General features: G+C 35.4%; 1 protein-coding gene across 2 annotated transcripts in view; it reads right to left on the minus strand.

Annotated features, from left to right (window-relative positions):
• The window catches only part of ANGPT1 (angiopoietin 1), a 154067-nt gene that overhangs the window by 117711 nt on the left and 21365 nt on the right, over positions 1-14991 (minus strand). The window lies entirely within an intron of this gene.

The raw sequence follows: 14991 nt of genomic DNA on the forward strand, positions 1-14991 counted from the left end.
TTGCACAGCTAGCAAAATCCATACTCTCCACATGACTAAAAGCAGCAGGACTGGGGCCAAGAGACGAGGATGGGCCCAGAAGGAGGAGAAGCTGATATGGGTCAGTGTGTGTGCTGTGGCTTGGGTGGCTAACCCAGCACACTTGGGAGTTCAGACATTGGCTATGTCTCCCAAACGCAGCTTCTTGGTGGTCTTCTCAGGGTACAATAAATCCACATGGCATTTCTGTGCTCTGCAGAACATAAAGACAGAAAAGATTAAGAGTCATGTTCTCATTACAGAGGAGGTCTTTGTGGAAACCTTAAGATGTGACCAAAGCACGGGGATAAAATCATCTGCTCATGAGCATTACACGCCTAATTAAAAAAAGATAAAGAAGACAGCATACAATTGATTTCACTCCAGATTCTCTCTTAACTTTGCAAAAATATTCTGGTATTATTCTAGCTTTCTTGTACCCCTGAACTTCCTGCTCAGGCTGGAAATGGAAGGGCCAGACAGCTCTTCTCTTCTCAAGGGATTTTCTGAGCAATTCTGAAGAAAAGAACATTCATGTTTTCAAAGTTGGTGCTGACATTCAACTATAAATCACAGATCATCGATTTTTAACCAGGAGGTGTACTGGCCAAAATCCCTAAGAATCAAAGGCATCAAAGGCAAAAGGTTCTTTGTAATCAAGAGGGAAAATTGGGATCAGGAGTCCTGCTTAAGATTTATGTAAGAAATTTCACAATCTTTCAGTATTCTTTTGAACAGGAACATTTGTTATTAAGAGTGGCTTACTGTATCATTAATAAAATAAGTGAAACTCAAAAATATACCAATGAGCACAGAAGAAACTTAGAAAGCAAATTTACCAAAGTATAACTTGATTCTTTTTCTCTCTGCTCCATTTTTGTCTTTTACAAGATTGAGCTGCCATTTTGTCTGTACTGAACAAAATTTTTGTTCAGAATACACTTATGGCCCTATTTTTAAGGTATATTCAACTGATTTTTTTGGTTCACAACCTTTTGCTAAGGATTGGTGAAAAGTGTAAAGAAAAGTAAGTTTACTTCATATCAAAAAGGCCCTCATATCACACTAGAAAACTGTGGTATGCAAACCCCAAAAGTTTAAAATCCTGTTAGGTAACCAAAAGAAAAGAAAGGATTTATAAATGCTTACTCAATTATGAAGTTGCTCCGATCAGCTCATTACCAGTTAATTATTAAATATACATTACAGTCATTCTTTAGATGAGCTATTTTGGAAGCAGATGGCTCCTATCAACAGAGTTAAAAATTAATAAGACAGTCTTCAGGAACATCTCATGCTGGTGACCATCAGAAACCATGCCAAGCTTAAAAATTCAAATAAATCCATGGAGTTTTAGATCTTTTATCCCTACATTTACGACCAAAACGACAAAAGAAAACATCAACTATGAAATTTGATTTGGAATCAGACGTAAAACTTTTTCTTCAAGGTATTTGCCCACGTTGAGACCAAAGCATCTCTTCCCCCTTAGATTTTGCCTGCTACAGCTAAACACTGAAGCACAGGTAAAACTGTTACTTCATATTCTGTGACTGAAACTGAAATGAGTAGTTTTGAGATTTTATTATATTACCTTTTAACAGTTTAAACGCAAATGCTGTTTAATTTTCCAGGTGACAGTGTTACAGGAGTGACATGAATTTCAGTAAACCTTTTGACCATATCTCTCACTGTGATTTCATCAAACTTTTTTGGTGAGAAAGGGATAGCATTATTTAACTTGCTGATATTTGGATTGGTCTCTAATTCATTTTCTTGTAAAGGAGTAAAAACACTGTCAAACTTAAATTTAAGTGTTTCAACATTGTCTTTTTCTTTTATCTATATTTCCCTAGGACTGTTGAATTTCACCCTGAAATATATCAGTTTGACCACCCAAGGGTATAATCATCTCTTTCCAGAGAGTATGTCCAATTTAACTACTCGTCCTGCTGAATCAGAGTGTCCACTTTAGAAGTTTATTTTCAAAGAAAACAAAATGGGGGCAGAGCTGGAGTTTGGGGTGTGTGTGTGTGTGTGTGTGTGTGTGTGTGTGGTGCATGGGGTTGTGAAATCCTAATCAGGGTTCATCTGGAAATGTTCTTGCACTGAAATATCAGTTAGACAAATTAATTCCAGAATGATGCTGCATATATAGGGGACAAATCTTCCAGGAAGGAAGAAACTGGAGCACTAATGAGAGCGTATTTTCCCAATTCTTATTATGACTTTTCCCAAAATCCACATTCAATACATGACTGGTCAAAAATGGACTAATCTTGCCCAACCAAACTTTGGACAGCCTCTTGTTGTTTCTCACTTGTCCTGTGCCTGTGGGCCTGAACAGCCTCTACATTTTTGTTTCCACCTTATCCTGACTTCAGGGTACTAACCAAAATAACTTGGGCTTTGTCCATCCTACCCAGGCATCCAGGTGTGATGGGAGAGTGGGAGGTGTGGTGTGCAGGCACAGCCCCTGGCTGGTGCTGTACTCGGTGACTCCGTGACTGCCTCTCTTGGCACTGCTGGAAACTGCACAAGAGTCCAGGCGTCTCCTCACCCACCTGCTCACAGCCACAGACAACACAGGATATTAAATAAAGACATCTTAGACTTTCGGTTCATTTTTTGTCTTTGTGGTCTGCCAATGTAAAGTGCAAGCCCAATTAGAGGGATTTGCAGCCGGATTTTTTTGGTTTTTATATGGTTTCTCACTGACACAGGCACTGTACTGACAACACACATGAAAGCTGGCCCACTGTACACTCCACCACGTCCTCCCATTGCTGTCCCCTGTAAAACCCATTACTGTGGGTCTTTTAGAGATTTTAGTTTTGCAGTAACAATTTGTTCTTGCAGACAATTCACAAGGTCTCATGCAGCTCTGCTGGAAAGTAAAGGAAGGGATTGGAAGTCCCACCAGTTTCTGTTTGAAGCATTTAGTTTGACTTTTTTTTCCCTCAGCAGAGTGTGCCTCAGGCCTGAGCTTTGGTGGTCTGGTGATTAACACTGCTGTCTAGAGTTTCATGATACTGGGATTCCTTTTTCTGCTTTACCACAGATTTCCTGTGTCCTTGAGAAAGTCACTTAATCTACTATTCCCTCAGTACCACAGAGAAAATTATGCTGTTCTTCCTGAGCAAGGGTGTTGGGAAGACAGTTCTGCTCTCTGTCAGAGGAGAATGCATGGTACTGTGGCATTTTGATAGGCAGAAAAATGGAACCTTTTAAACTCAGTGATAAAGCTGGGTCATTCATTGTAATATAAACTCATCTGGAAAGGACAGAAAGGATCATTTCGTCTGGTCATGGAGGAGATTAAATGATTATAGAATTCATTTTTATGTGGATTTATTTTCATGTTAGCTTTTTATGTAAAACTCATTAAAAGTCCTGAATATTTCCTTCAACACAGAATAAACACCTAACAAAAATGCAACACAGTTGCAACTGTATCTGTGCAATTATCTGTGGAAAGTTATAACAAACCTGTAAGTACCCTTCAGCCATTAACTCAGCTACTTTAGTTGTGAAAGTGGTTTTTAAACTAGCTTTGCCTCAGTCTGCTTCATCATAATCTGTCATATTTTGTACCTAAAGAGCATCCTGGCCTGAGAAAGAACTCAGATGGCAGGACATACAGGTGCTGGCATGATACCCTTTACATTCCTGTCTCCCCAGATTCCTCTGATTATTGGCAGTTTCATTTAGATTAAAAAAATATCCTAATTTCTATTCATCCCTGATTTTAATGTATCATATCTTTAGACAAACAAATAAAGCAGAATTGAGTTTGGATTTGGTTTCAAGAAGAGCTGTTCAGAATTAAAGACTGAAGTGACCTAAAAGTTGGAGGATTTTGACCAAGAACTTTATGAAACTCCAAGGAACTGTTTGAATGAAGCAAAATAATATGAGTGGCATGTTGTAGATGGTTGGTGTGGCATACACTAGATGGTGGCACACACTGTTTCCTAAAGCTGAATATTGCCAAAGTGTGTAGCAGATAACGTTCAAACATTTTAATTAGCAAATACTCAGATGACCCTGAACTGCAGGGAGCTGTTGGTGCACGAGAGAGCAGGGCTGCTGTTCAGAGTCTCCAGCAGCTCAGAGAAATGGGCTGACAGAAACCTGACAAAGTGCAGCACTGAGGGCACAAGCTCATTCACCCTGACAGGACAGCCCAGGGCGTCAGTGCAGAGTGGGGACAAGCGGCCGTGGAGCTGCTCTGCAGAGGAGGCCCTGGGGATCCCAGAGGAGCCACATGAGAGAGTGTCCTTGCAGTAGTGAAGGCCAGCCACAAAAACAATGAAGGATCAGAGTCTGCAGGCTGGGAGCTCCCTCCCTGCTTGGCATTTTGCTGAAAACAGCCCTGAATATTTAAAACTCACAAGACCATACTTGGAACCCTCACTGCAGTGTAGGTTCCCCAATACAAGAAAGCCATAGGCAGACTAGAGCAAAAGACCCATGGTAGCAGAAAAGACTATGTAAACTGGGCATCTACACAAAGTCATTGAAATTCTTATAATAATCAACCTTTGAATTCAAGATGTCTTCAATGTTATAATCTAAATTTTTCCTGTTTCTACAGTTTAGCCACATACTCCATTTTGGATCCATATATTATACTACAATTTCCAAAACATCTTTAGGTGACTATTAAATATTCCACAACATATATTCATACATGTTTGGGAATGAAAGGAGATGATAAATAAAAGTAATACTAAACAAAGCAACAACAACAACAACAAAAAAATACAGAACAAAAAAAATCCACTAAGACATTGCTTTCTTAACATGGATAAGCCTTTTCCAGAGTCCTTAAAACAAAAAGCTTTTCAATAAATCCTCTTACAGAAGGATAACATTTTGTTCAAAAATCTCCCCTTCTTGATCAGATATTCATTCTCATGTTTCTGAACTATAAATGGAATGTAATTTAATATACTTTTCAACCTCCTATTAAAGTAAGTTGATTAACTGAACTCTTAAGTGATGCAAACCTGTTTGTTAGGTTTTTTCCTCTGTAATGCTTCGGTTTCTCCTGTTGGGATACTCATTTTTGGGCTAGTTTTAGTGCTGTGATGTCCTCAAGCAAATGCACTGTATCAGTGCAGAGCTATGAAATTGCAACATCTAATGTGTTTTCTTAATTGAAGTAGTCAATTAAAAGATGAATTTTTTCTTAGCAATACAAACTTCCATTAACTTACGCAATGCAAATTGTAAGAATTCCCTGGAAATGTTGTGAAATTATTCCAACCAAATAAATAAAGACTCATGGAATATGAAAAATTTTCCTGACCTAGTTTTAAGTATAGTGAATGGTTATTACATGCTTGAACAAATCTAAAATTTAGCTTTTCAGGTATATTAAAGAACATCTCCTAATACAGCAAACTTTTTGTTTGGATTTCAAATAAGAGCACTGCTTGCCAGTGGTTTGGCCAAACATGGCATGAATATAATCAGGAGAAATTCTAAAAATAATTTGTACTTTAAATAGTTGATTTCTCAATCATACATGTAGACTATCTTGTGTTTTGATTCCAGTGTAAAGCACCAGATAAAATGAATTCCAGTGTAAAGCACTTACTAAATAAATTAATATTGTCAAAATTCATGGGTCCAAAGGAGTGCTGAGGGGAAAATGAAAGAAACATGGAAAATAGAACGGGCTGTAGATGGAAAAACTGGAATTCAATCTCAAGCTAAATTTAGAAGGGAAGCACTTCAACTGTTTTCGTCAGAATTTCTTACTTTCTTTACCAAATTCATCAGCAATTGTATAAAAAAATGCATCCTCATGCTAGACAATGAGATTGAAAATGACGTTTTCAGCAGTAATAGAGAAGGTATCATGTGAAAAAATTTTAAGGAAAAATAAATTAGTGACAGTTGAAAGATAAATGTTGCACCATCCTGGCAGATATTCCAGAAACATGTAAACACAGCTATTTCATTTCTATATGCCTATTTCCAATCTCAAATTTCCTGGAGGTTTAGAGGTAGACAAACCTGGAGTTTTGGACCTAATGCAACTTAACTAGATACCATTAATGCATAAAATATAATCTAACTTGTCAAACACACACCCTAGAAAAGTTAAGTTATTGAGGATATGACCTAGAGACCACATTTTAAGACTAGAAATGTAAGATTCACTTCATGACCAGCACCAAGTTTACCTTGGATTCCTGTAGAGGCTCACGTAAAGTCTGAGTTTATCTTTGCTGTTAAGGCTCGATTATCTGGAAAACTTGAGTATCTCTGCTCTGAAAACCTGCTCTCCTCACATGCCCAAATTAATCATTATCAACAGTAGATACAAAAAAAACATTAACGGCTTTTCAAAATCTTGATAATCATTTCCTCTTAGAGCCAGCAGTTATTAGAAAACAGGACTTATAATTTTTGATATTTTACACACTATTTTTTTTCTAACACTGTGTTAATTACAACAAATCAGATTTATATCATGCTACCATATTATTTTTCAAAGGTTATTATTAAATTATTTTACAGAAATTATATTTCCTATATGTATGTCTTCCTACAAATATGCCATAAAGATTTTCTGTATCACCTGAGCAGTTTAAATTGTCTTAAATTTGGAAGAAATTACATGTAACATTAACAGTTAATATATTTTTCTAGTACAAATATTTTGTTTTAGTTTGCTTTTTTTTAAGTTTACATTGATTTTAATGCATTAATTGTTCTTCATAATCCAGTTGTTAAGGTCAGTTTTTTGTGGTTGTAACAGGTATCTGTCACTCAATTATAATAAGCTTTATCTGTCTTGCAGTAAAAATAAAAAATGAAAGTTTGCCTTTCTAATAAAGTGATTAACAGTAGGAGTGACAGAGGCATTGGATCCTTTCACATTCTATCCTTTATTATTTATTAAAATTTATCCTGTTGACTGAAACAAATTAGTACAAAAGCACGTATATGTCTACTTTGTTGACTAAACCTGACCAACTCCCACCTTCAGGTTCAGCTTTTTGTTCTTTGAAACAAGTTCTGTATATAAAATAATCTGGAAAACCAAGTATTTCAAAAATGTAAGTACCCCAAAGTATTTAAATGGCTACAGTTTCATGACAACTACAGTAAGTACACAAAGCTTTTTCCTTTTTTTTTATGGCTATGATTAGGATATTGTAAAGTGCTAAATGTGCAAGTAATTATGAACTTGGCACAGTAGCAATATTTATTTTAAGCTCTACTTGTGCTGCTTTGGTGGAGGATGTTTACTTAACCAGACTATTAAACATGCTGAAGACTTTGTACTCTAAAACATTTTTAATTGATGAAACACAGAAGCAATCAATCAACACAAATGGTAAAGAAAGGCAGACAGGACCAGGCAAACAGAATAAGATCTGTAGGTGTCTTTTTATCTCTTAAGGGGGAAAAAAAGAAAAAGTCTATTTGTGCTGCTGAATTAAGTGTTTGTGAAAAGAGAGGACTTGATAGTGGTGGAGACTGAAGTCTTCTATTTATTTACAAGTCGGGCATAGTGGTGGGAACTCTTGCATGGTCTCTTGCCTTTCCTATTCAACCTCTGACCTAATGGACCTGATGAGCTTATCCTCTCTTGTGACAGGAAAAATCCATGCTGAGTATACAACCTGTGGGTCTGATTTACCCAAACAATGCTGAACGGTGATGCTTGTCATGCACCATTTGTAAATTGCACTGCCTCACATTCCTGCTCCAGGAAGCAAATTCGATTTAACCCTGAGCACCAGTAGATGGGAAGCATTTTTGCAGCTGCCTTTTTCTCAAACTGCATCTGTTCTGAGCTTCCAGATGTTAATTTTAAATCATGTGCTCATAAATGTTTTTTAAATGTAAGTTTTAAAAATATTTTCAGAATACAGTTCTGTCAGAGCACAGATGTTCTTTGAAATGGGGTTTGTTGGCAGCTATGTCTTGATAAAGAGCTTAAACCTTAAACATTTGCTCAGACTAAACTCCTCATTTCAGTAGGAAATTTGCCTGAAAGAGGATGGCAGGACTATCTCCACAGAAGAAAAAGTTTAGACACTTAGCAAGTCATTCAGGGAGGTATTTCAAAAAGGTGTAGTTACTTGTGCATCTCATAACTGTGAAGTAGGAAGGAAATATATTAACTGATATATTTCCTTTCAACCTCACATGAATAGATTTGTATTTATCATAACAAGTGGTTCAAATTTTTATCTGTACAAACAATGGATTGAAACATAGAAGAAACATATATATATAAACACATGCATGAATGAATACATACATTCATACATGTATCCAAAACAGATTCCATATGAGCAAATACTTGGACCCTAAAAAGAAAAGAAATATTAGTGGGTATCCTTTAATTCCAAAATAGATAATACAGTCAAGACAATAAAATGCATACAGGTCTTCGTATTTCACGGTGAGATTTTTTTATTGTATTTATATTTTTCTTACTGTTTTATATATATATTTATATGCTGTATACATACTTTCACAATACTTATATAAATTAAAATGTCCTTTCACTACTGTCGCAGAAAATTAGAATATCCTCTGCTGTTAAAGACTCCTAAGTTGTAAAACTCTTTACATTTGTACAGGCAAATTTATTTAAATTACTGCTTTTTATTCTAACAAGTGTGATTGTAAATCTGGATATATTTGTTATCAAATCTTACTATTTTTTCATTCTTATGACAAATTGTGGAAATAATATTTTTGATATCTTTATCTGAGAAAATAAAGATTAATAATTAAATATGTCTCTACCTCTGTTCAGAGTTCGAAACCATTAGAATTTGATTGCAGCTTTCTCATATTTGAAAGAGTATTTCTTTTATATACTAGATTTTTCTTATTCCTTAAAAAAACATGCCTTTGTGGGGATCATTAATTAAGATCATAGTATGATTGGTATTTCTTACTTGTATTTAGATCATCAACAGTACATGAAGGATTTTTAATAGTTTTTCACTCCTTTATTTTGGAAAATTCATATAATGAAATAATTTGAGATAATGAATATATTTTGTAATTTCTATTAAAATTATTTTAAGTACTGATGCATATTTCTGCTTTTCAAAAAAATGAAATGCACAATTGAATATGACATCTTATGGATGACATCCAGTGGAAGTTTGCAAGTGTGTGTGTCCTTGATATTTTCAATGGCAATAGATTTTGGGTTACTGGCCAAAATTAAGGATTTAATATAATATTTAATGCAATACAAGATAAGTAATTCAGACACTGGTTACTTGTTAACATATAAATAGTTTTTCCTCTTTACTTGTTAAAATGTTCAGTCCCGATTCTAAGAAGGTGACATAAGTGGTACAGAATTAATTATTACTTCCAGGTTTCATTAAATTCATATGAATTTGAATATTAGATACCAGTGAGAAGAATTTATATTATTTCTGTGTTATCCAAAGCCTAAGTAAAAGCTTGTGGTACCCCTCAGGTGAGAAGGAAAATCAGTCCTGTGCCTAAGTATTAAAATTTCATAGCTGAAATATAAATATTAGTCTCACACTTTTTCATGGGTTTGTTATTTTTTTAGCTAGAATTTTCCAATTTTTGGCCTAACAACATTTTTTTTCTGGCTAGACAAAGAGGAAGCGTTCTCTGACCAACTCAAGTGGTATATACAACAATGAAAGGAATTAGTATTTCATACTACCTTGATACTTTTGAGACTTAAAGAGATCTATAATTTTATTCAAATTAATTTCATTTCAATTTTTTCCTTTATTTGACAGGAATGAGTCACATTACTGCCTATACCACTGTTAGTTACAAAGCAAGAAATATTGACTTTTAAATTTCTGTTGTCAGGGCAAAACTACCTTCTTCCATTATTTTCTCCAAGTCAGTGTTAAACAAACATCTCCAAAACTCACCATCTTCTATAAATCTTTACATTTGCAATGTGAGGTGAATTCCCAGTCAATGAATCTAGTTTTTGAATTTACAAGTGACATCATAATAGTTTGCAACTGCATTATAATATTCTTTATATTTATTTTCCCATTTTCACAGAAACAAGCAAACATAGCCAATCCCTTCAGGGCCACTATAATGGTTTATTGACTTTAAATTCTTTTAGAAAACAACTTCTTTAGAATTTTAACTCAATTAGCCTGCCAGAGCAAGTCAGTTGGAACAATTTTATTTCTTGAATGAACTAATTTTGTGTCTTTTGAGCACAGGTTGCCCTGCCCGGGGATAGCACTCTTCACACTGCCTCCCTGCGCCCAGCATGCTCCCCACTGGGGATTGAGTGTCATCTAAAATAAAACATATGTTTTAAAAATGTGCATTAAAATGTATAAACATCTGTTATACATGTGAATTATCATGTGAATTACAAAAAAGGAAAGAGAAACTTCAAGGGAGGGTTATAATGGAAAATGTTCTGACTCCTTAAGTGACAGGTCATGACTAGTGCCCTGTAAATTAATATCAGCCAATCTGTGACCTATTCTTCCACTATATAATTTAACACGTGATTTCTGTGTTCAAGTCCATCAAGAATGATACAAAATAAATTTTAAAAGATGAAGCTTTTTATGAGAACATGTTCTTTTATGTTTAAAAACAGTCCACTTATTAAAAACGTGGACATTTATTACCTTCTGAGAGATTCATTTGGTATCTATTTCTTTGTAATACAATATTTCCCACTGATGCAAAAAGAAATATTTTTATCTAAGTCATTCTGAAAAATAGATGTTTGTTATTGCTGTTTATTTATATACAACCCTACAAACAACTTTACCCAATTTCCTACATTTATTTTCTGTGGCAACCATATCTGTTCATGGTTACCCATTTCCTTATTTGACGTAGTTGCTTATGTGTCATCTATATCAAATAATCTCAATTCCCATTTGTATCAGCATGATATAAAAATTAAACTTCTTAGAGAATTCTTTTTTACTAATATAATCAGAATAAAATATCAGATTTAACTGTCTCACTTCAGTGGCTTACTGACTAAAGTTTATAAAGGAATCACCTCAAATTAATGATCACCCTTTAATCTTTAACATAATACAGAAAATGGCTGCAGAGAAACACATCTTCTAGTTGTCTATTTCAATTGACAGAAAGCAGAATACAAACTGTGCCAATAATTTGAACAATTCCTATCCAGGTCTTCCAAAATTGTAAACTTTTCTAAGATCCATTTAATGATGACTGAATTGTTTGATGTCTATTAATGCAGGCATTCAGCACAAAGTAAACTTTTAGGAATGTTTGAATTTTTATTTTGTTTGCATAACCTTTGCTCATTATATGTTCTATAAAGCAGGCAGAAGCAAGATCTGAATTGAATAAAATAACACTTTTATAAGGGAGAACAAATGAACATAGCTTTCAAAAAATATTTTAAAAGTGGTAACATCAATAATTTTTTCAAGTCTTTACCTGATGCTGCCTATCATATCCTTTTTTTTCTCCACTCATTATTTGTTTCTTTCTTCTCTAACATCTTAATTAACTGGGGAGCTTCACCTGAAGCATGTTGTTAATTTAGAGTCACATCTAAGACACTTAGGCACCTGCATCCTATGTAGTGAAGGAATAAAGACATAACCTTGTGAATAATGTTTAAACTCAGAATCTGAGCCTGTGTTCTAGCTCTTGAGACATGTTACTCATTTTTTATCAGGAAATAGTATAATAGAGTTTCACTCCTTTGGGGTTTTTACATAGTCTGAATCATGAGTTGAAAAGATGCACTTTTATATTCTCTGTGTTAGGAGACCAAATATATTTTCACTAAGACATACAGAAGCATTCTTAAAAAGCTGTGATTAGGCTTTATATATCCTATATATATACCAAAGCCTTGTTGACACCTTTCTGATCTGTAGAAATTAGCCTAATGAATACAGCATCCTAAGGTACTGACTACCTTCTCAGCAGGAGAGCATTTGGTCCCCTATCTTCTACCTCTCACCTTATCAGCATAGTGTCAGACTGAGCAAAGTTTTTAAATCATTAGAAAGACTGCTAGATAGTAGATATCTTTGATCAGTAAATCCAGATATATGTTACCTCTGTTGAGGAGTATTTTTTTTATTAATTAGAAGAATGTAGTTCCCAATTAAAGAGAAACACAGTCAGAACATTAAGAATTAGTTTAAAAGGAGAAGGACCTTCATACCATCACTGGTCCTTCCTTTTACTCTTCTATGTAATTCTGTATCCACTACAACCACTGAAGGCGTAGTTGCTGGCTTCATGTAACAAGCCCTATATGTTAATCTGTAGTTTAAGACAGCCTATAATAACAAGTGACTTTAAAACTAATAACTAACTTCTACAGACATTTTTGTTTAAGAGATAACCACGTGTCTCAAGCATATTTTTAGCATTAAATTTTAATGTTGATGAACAGAATCTTGACTGAGGAAAAAAATGTAATAAATGTAATAGTTTCTGCTCTTTCTGAGAAACTTCATTTGACTATTTATAATACCCTCTCTTTTGCAAAAAAACCCATTATTTTTATGTTTACCTCTCATACTCATCTTAGTAATTGCATCCACTGACTTTCAGTTCTGGAGCTCTATATTAGGCAGTAAATATACCTCTATCCTTGGTATACCAAACATGGACTGTATTGTTTGTTTGGCCAGCTAAAAAAATTTGCAATGAACTCAAGGTATTCTTCTACCTTTGTATTAAAGCATCAGGTAGTGTCTTTGAATAGGTTTCTGTGACTCACACCATTTTTAACTGCTTCTCTGCTCACTGAATTTTAATGACATGTTGTCCTGGTTCCAGCAAAGACACGCTTAAATTTTGCAGTACCTGGGAGGGAACATGGCTGGGACCTGGAGGTCACTCTATACAACCTCAAATCATTGCCAAAGGAATGGGAAGGGAGTCTTTTCCAGGGAAGAAAGGTTCCAGTCTGGAGGGAGCCATTGGATATTACCTGCTGTTGGGGAGGATGGGTGAGATTGGGGCTCTATGTGAATCGTTCCTTTTCCTGTACCCTCTGTCATTGGTATTGTTGCTGTTACTGTTCAGTTTCTTATCTCATTGTTGTTGCCAGTAAATTTTTCTTATCTCAACCTGTGATCTTTGCCTTTCCTGCCTCCAATTCCCCCCTCCATCCTGCCACAGGGGATGCAAGCAGTTTTAGTGGGAGTACTAAACTGGAGAATACCATTCCTAAACCAAAGCATATGCCTGAAAATAAATACTTTGTTTCAAAGGCTGTTTTCCACTGCACCGTCCTGTCCAAAAGCATTAGTTCAGTAAACAAGGCAAGGGTTAACTGACATAGGTAACACCGACTTCCTCTCCAAGAGCTCTTCCTACTTCACATAAGATGCTTTGAGGGACCAAGGCTGTAGCTTTTATCCCAGTTCAGGACTGGGAGAGCAAACAGAAGACTGAGATGATGAGTAAGTTCTTCCTCTGTGTGCTAGGACAGCCATACAAAGTAAAGATATGTGGTTTTAGGCAAACAACCACTGCTGGTCAGAAAACCCAAGAGTCCAAACAAACTGGACCAAGCAGGACCATATCCAGCCTTTTTTTGCCCCCTCATATTAGATCATGCACTGGATATTTCAGAAATATTCAGAGCCTGATAAAACAAAACCAAAGTCTAAGATAGATTGTTTCACAAACTTTGTGTCTCCTTAGCAAAAAGTACTGGAAATATTAAAACAGATTTTCCTATGGAATTCTTAGCCCAGGTTTTCTATTATAAAGAAGCTGATACATTTCTTAACTCATAGGCATTGAAATATTAACATACAATAAGCATCTGAATGTTTGGAGGTTCACCCAAAGTGATCTTGAATTCTGATCTTGTAATTAAAAGTGATTTTGACCCATACAAAGTTCTGGTAATCCAAAGTACTAGGGAAGTGTAATATTCTGCATCTTTAGCCAGAAATGAAAGATGAATTTCCTTTGGGAAATGTATGTCTTTTAGAAAAAAGATAATTAACTAAAACCAGTAAGTATCCACATTACTGGAACCCAAACAACCTTCTCACTTTCTGTGGAATTCTTTTTTGTTTCAGTTTCCGTCCATAAATTACACAAACCCCATTCAAATTTTTAAAAACAGCCAGCCTCACAGACGTTATGAAAAGACACAAATTCAACATACCAAAAGAGTCTGTTTATTTCTGAATGAACATCTAATTTGTTTTTACTGAAATTCATTGCCAAACTTCAGATGATTTTAGGGCAAGTAGAAGTATGATCATCATGGAATTCCAACATAAACACACACATGAACACCCTTATGGGAAATGCATATACCCTTACATGAAATAACCTTGAGGTCATAAATAATGTAGAACACATCTTCCTATCTATGGCAAATATGGAACAAGACTTGAAATCAGTTCTGGAGCTGTTGAGATACCTCAGGTGCTCTTTTTCCACCTATTACTGTTTCCAAGAGCAAAACATTAAGAAACAGAGGCTCTTTAATCTAATATGTTTAACACTGTTCCAAAACTGTTTCCCCTTTAAAGAATTCCAAATTATTGTTGTAAGAATATTTCATAAAAGGAGTTCAAATACAAAAATTGCAGTGGAAATCTGCTTTTTAGGCAGGATTTGTTGCTTTCACTACCAGGCTCCTGTGTGGCCCAACACAAAGCGATTTCCAGGCTCCCAGCTCTGCAAAGAGCCACTGAACAGATTTGCAGGGACCTGTGAAACAATGTTCTGAGATCGACAGATTCTAGGTCCTCCAAGGTTAGAAAGCTCTTGGCTGAATTTCAACCTAAAGAGCCGAAAAGCCAGGAGTTTCAAAGCTCATGGGAGCCATAACATCCAGATGCCAAGGTTTCTGGGTCAGCTTTGATTCCTAGGCACTCCAGCTCCTCCACACCCTGGGGTCTCAGGGAATCCAAGACCTTCAGCACAAAGCCAGCTCATCAGACTGGCTGTTTCTGAGCCAGGATTGCA

Source organism: Taeniopygia guttata, chromosome 2 (assembly GCF_048771995.1).
Source record: "Taeniopygia guttata chromosome 2, bTaeGut7.mat, whole genome shotgun sequence".
NCBI classification, from domain to species: Eukaryota; Metazoa; Chordata; class Aves; order Passeriformes; family Estrildidae; genus Taeniopygia; species Taeniopygia guttata.